The 5,541-nt window shown below is 39.9% G+C and overlaps 1 protein-coding gene across 3 annotated transcripts in view; it reads left to right on the top strand.

Moving 5' to 3' along the window:
- Positions 1 to 1,783: 1,783 nt before the first annotated feature.
- Positions 1,784 to 5,541, top strand: part of LOC107745763 (sodium/potassium-transporting ATPase subunit beta-1-interacting protein 3-like) — a 13,170-nt gene continuing 9,412 nt past the window's right edge. Inside the window, exons 1-3 of one of the 3 annotated variants that reach the window (XM_016559732.1) lie at positions 1,784 to 1,895; positions 4,051 to 4,165; positions 4,837 to 4,924. The gene's annotated coding sequence lies outside the window, so the exon portion shown is untranslated. The remainder of the gene's footprint in view (positions 1,896 to 4,050; positions 4,166 to 4,836; positions 4,925 to 5,541) is intronic. The other 2 variants (XM_016559733.1, XM_016559734.1) reach the window with 2 other exon arrangements.

Raw genomic sequence — 5,541 nt, 5'->3', positions numbered from 1 at the left:
CCTAAATGGGTTACAGGAAATGATTGTCTCGGCTCAATTACGTTGCTGGAGTGAATTCACTTGTGTATCTGACACTTTCCATGAACGGGTAAAAAAATAAGGTCTGAAACTCTTTCTTTCGTTTTAAGCAAATGATTGGTGAAAGGATGCGTGTAACCTTGAGATTTATTTGTAATTTTATACCCCGTTATAAAAAAAACTGCCACTTAAATGTATTTGAAAACCCTGATTGGTGTGATTTTGCTATTTTATATCAATAAACCAACATCAAATTTAACAAAATAAAAAAAACTACTCTTCATCCATGCTTTAAAAATATAAATGGTTACCAAATAATATTATTTGTGGAAAGTGCCGTCAGTGTTTTTTTTTAGCATTATTTGTATAATGTTATTATTTATATACTGTACTAAAAGCATTAATGATTTTGATAATTATATTTTTCTTTTGTCATTTTAAAAACCTGTTCAGTTCATTAGAAAATAACAATGTGGACAAATGACTGGTGTCATGAACAGCCTCTGAACTGTGAGAGAACCAATACCCAATGACTCAAAATACCACATTTTAAGGTCACCAGAGATTCCTGGCCTCACGACCTTTGTTTGGAGGAGACAAGGACCTCTTGACCTCTCGCTAAGAAAATGATGAAATGTTTTGCTAGTAGCTGAATCATACTGGTTTGATCAGAAAGGGTCTCTTAGGATATCATTGTAAAGCTAAGTCAGAAAACATTCACCCTCACAATCTGTAACTATAGGTTATTTAATTAAGGAAAATAATTAGGATTTGGTTTCAAATGCTCTTCTGGCAGATATTGCATGTATAAAAACCCCACAGACACAAACACACGCATATGCACACACACATTCAAGGACAGATATAGGCTGTGTGTTTCCTCCTGTGAGGAGCTATGAGCACTCATCTGCTCCATGATAAGGCTGAGAGAAGGAACACCTTTACAGTTCACAGTATCATCAGTAGAGCCTCAAGTTTAATGGATGTCTGCGGGGCCTTATCACACCGTCACAGACCTACTGCAAATCTCTGACGGTTCTCTCAAAATCTGAAGGCTCTGTTCACTTAGTAGGCCACCCCAGGATAAACAGGAGGTTCAGGAAATTGAGTACAGCGAAAACACATTTAGGATGTGACAAAACAAGGTGTGTGATTCATGTAAGAGGTTTCCAGAACAGAAGAACTGAATGTAATGCTTTTCTAAAAGATTAAATTTGACAGTTGTCAATTTGAAGATGAACTTACATAACCTGTAATAAAAGGGATTCCAACCAGTGCAGCCTTCTTGCCTCTTTAGACAAAAAAATATATATATTTTAAATAGAAAACAGTTCTTTACCCCTCCTGACTCCAGACACTGAATCAAATGTGAGCCAATGTAGGATTTCTCTTTCATTGATTGGACATGACAGAACATTCTGCTTGCATTCTCTGATGCTCAGGGTTGGGGACATCGTATCTATTCCATTCTCCACCCATCAACAGGAAGCTTATATGACTGAGCAGTTTGGCCCCAATGGTCCTTCACAAGCAGCACTCGAATGCTATTGTCAGTCAGGAAAGCAGTCACTCACTAAATTAACAAAATTAGTCAATGGATGGATGTAAGGGTAAACAAACAGTTCGTTCACTTAAAATATTCACTTACGGAATACGGACTATACGGAATCATTCAAAATCATTATGCTCTGTTTAGACTTTTGCATTTTATCTGACATGGGCGACATTAAACCAGTGCGCGTCGCCCTGACCTGTTCAGAGCGTTTATTGACTCGTCTCGTGCACAAATTATACATCATCATTGAAGTACTGCGCCTTTTCTGCAGACAGGAGCTCAGTCAGCTTTTACTGCGGCGGTTTAATCAGACACACAACAGGTTAGCTGAATAAACACTATTTTGATTCGGCCTGGCCTGTATGAATTTTAAAACGTGAGCTGTTAGAACTGAAATAATACTGTATTTATCAAGTATACCAGTTTGCAACACCATTGTTTTCCCGGCTCGCATATGTGATGTGTAGCGCGAATGCACGATATGGTATGGCCCGCAGCGGTCGACCTCATATTCAGCACGAGTGATTCGTTGCTCCCTTGGGTATTGTCCCGCCAATCACCGATGCACTCAGGAAATAATCTGGCAAGCTCAAAGTGGAAATGCACGCGCAGTGCAGGCGCGTCCTCGAGGCCAGCTCCCAACAGCAGGCGGCAAGAGGTTTCCATCGAAATCCCTTTTAATTGAGGGGAAACAAATAAATGAGCGGCCATGTCGCTGTTCTCTTAATTGATTCCATAATTCACGGTATTAAATGTGATATCGAGCAGTGCTGGTTTCCGCTGAGTGAGAGTGTGCCACAACCTGCTTATAAATCGTTTAATTAAGCGTCGAATCACAAAGGGTAATGCGGCTACACTGAAGCTGTTGCACACGTGTCGTCTGACTTCAATGATGCGAGTCATTAATCTACAAACCAGACGTGTATTACTCCAACAGCAAACGATCATGCTATACATTCTGATATGCGTTTAATACAGGATTCCGTTGTGTGGTCAAGCACGGAGGCAGAAGTGCATGCCAATGAGACCCGTATACCGATGCTGCTGAAGATACTCACTCAGTTTAGGGATTCAGGGGGCGCGTCGCCGCGCAGCATCCACCTCGCTGCACTCTCTCGGCTGCTGCTGCTGAAACGTCTGGCTCCTGGTCGAACCCCGCAAGCATAATCAATAACCTGCGTTGAGCCTGGATTCGTATGTTAGGGAGGACATGTGTGCGGAATGGCATCTGGCGTCCTCAGCGCAACCTCTGACCATCCCCATTGTTCCTGTGCATGCCGCGTCGCTCACAAGGCGAAACGTGCAAACGCACAGCTGGGTTATTCCAAGTCTAGGGTCGGTTGTGATATCAAGAGCACGTCACGGCTGCCTACGTTGAGCCCCAGAGTCTCCTCGAGCCTCAATCCTGTCTCGAGCATCGGCGACAGTACCATATGACAGCGCGGTGCCCACTCCATTTGCATCTGGAGCTCGCGTTTTGCGCCACTGCGCGGACAGTTTGGGAATGACAGCCAGTGTGTGAATCGAATCAAATAAATTATCTAATCAAAAATACTGTAAAAACAGTAATATTAATAACACATATTTCACAATATTACTGTTTTTACTGTATTTTTGATCAAACAATAAGCATCATAAACTTCTCTAAAAACATTTTAAAAATCTGAATTATTCCAAACTTTTTGCCACCAGTGTATATAATTAATTACCATATTCACATATGATCGTATCATGACACTTTATTATAATTTGAAAGTTTTTTTTTTCTGTGGTGTTTATGGATGACATTATAAAATGAATTATTCAACAAATAAAATTTAGTTTCTAGACAACATTAAAATATAAAAATGTAATTTATAGGTATTGATAAACATGTTTCATTAATGATAGATAATTTTTTCATAATTCTTACTACAATAATTTGGGTAACCGGGTTAAATGGTTGAGATTTAACAATATTTGACCAATATAATCAACAATTACACTCTTAAAATTAAAGGTTCCAAAAGAGGGTTTTTGCAGCGAGAACACATTTTTGTGTTCCCCAAAAAGCCTTTCAGTGCAGTGAACAGTTCTTAAAAGAACCATTTTTTTTCTAAGTGTGAAGAACATTTGAATAATCTAGCGAACCCTTCTCCATTATGAACAAACACACAATCTAAAAATGTACATGCATTTTAAAGATTCTTAATGGAACCATCAATGCCAATATAAATAATATCTATTTTTAAGTCGTTTGCGTCTTCCCATCATGCTGTAGAAATGGTTAATTTTATGTTAGATAGTTTAATTTGCACAACAGGAACAGTTCATTTCATGTCAGATAGTATGTTTTGCATGATTTTGTGCATTTAATCAACTTACAAACCTTCATGTTACAAACTAGATAACAAGAATCTATACACAAACACACACATGATGCCAACCCACCAATCAAACCTACAGCTCTCTCTAAAGATAGTAAATTTGTTTATCAGCACATACTGAGACTCACAGACCTAAACCCCTGCACCCTGCTGTTAATCACCCATCTGTGGGACTACGGACCGTGCCAGCGAGCGTATACTCACTGCAGCAAGCAGCTGTGTTCAGGTGCGTGATATGTGCTGAACATGGCTGGGCACTGCAGGAGCTAGTCAAGTAGAGGGGCGTCAAAATTATGAAAAATGCAACCTCAGGGCTGACATCTTAATTACTCTAAATGTAGAAAACGCACACACACACACACACACACAAATGCTTAGAATCCCATACTCACAAACATTTACACACAAATCCTATGGAAACCCAGTGTGTAGATAACACGTACGGTCTGCATATATGATGTTCCGATGTTTGTGTTTGTGTTTGTGTGCTGAGTTTTCAGTGTTTGCTCAGGTAAGTAAAAGGATTACAAAGAAATTATTTCATCACTGTTGTTCCAAACCCTTGTGACTTTATTATTTTGTTCTGTGAAATACAGAAGACGATGTCCAGAAGCAGAATGTCCAAGTTACTCTCTTCCATACAATGAAAGTTGTTGGGAAACTCAAAAAAAAAAGACACCAAGAACAAGACTTGTTCATTATAGGTCTTTTGAATTTGCATAACAACAATTATATGAGCAACAGGCTGAAATTTAAGGCATTGCACACAAAAAAAATCTTACCTTGCTTTACAGCCGTGGTTACCATTCCTTTACAGTGAATGAAAATGAGCAACTCGAACATTATGCTATAAATGGGCGATCGTGGCCTAATGGTTGTAACCTTTGTAACCCAAAGGTCACAGGTTCGAGTCTTGGTACTAGCAGGGATTGTAGGGGCGAGTGAATGACCAGCGCTCTCTTCCACCCTCAATACCACGACTGAGGTGAGACCCTTGAGCAAGGCACCGAACCCCCAACTGCTCCCCATGTGCCACAGCAAAAATGGCTGCCCACTGCTCCAGGCGTGTTCACAGTGTGTGTTCACTACTCACTGCTGTGTGTGTGCACTTGGATGGGTGAAATGCAGAGCACAAATTCCGAGTATGGGACACCATACTTGGCTACACGTCATGAGAAAAAAAAAACTACTAACCATAACCTTCCTGAGATTTACCGCCCCCCATTGTAATTATTACTATGCGGTAAGCTTGGGTTTCTACAAAATCATTAACCTTAAACTTGCCTCTGAAAAACAACAAGCAAAGTGTAGGCTATATGTAAAAGCTGAATCTTCAATATTAGTTGCCCCCTGCTTTAAACCAAAACCGCTGGTTTGCTGGTCTTGCCAGGTCGGAGTTGGTCTTCCAGTTTGGCCAGCAAGTTCTCAGCTGGTTTAACTCTGGGGCCATATAGAAAAAAAGTGCCCAAACAACACACCAACCTGATCTGAGCTTAAAGGGGTCATATGATGCTTTTTTAAAGATCATTATTTTGTGTATTTGGTGTAACAGAACATGTTGACATGCTTTAATGTTCAAAAAAACACATTATTTTTCAAATA

This window comes from Sinocyclocheilus rhinocerous, unplaced genomic scaffold (genome assembly GCF_001515625.1).
Source record: "Sinocyclocheilus rhinocerous isolate Xijiao unplaced genomic scaffold, SAMN03320098_v1.1 scaffold558, whole genome shotgun sequence".
Taxonomy (NCBI): Eukaryota; Metazoa; Chordata; class Actinopteri; order Cypriniformes; family Cyprinidae; genus Sinocyclocheilus; species Sinocyclocheilus rhinocerous.
This window is presented reverse-complemented; position numbering and strand designations above follow the sequence as displayed.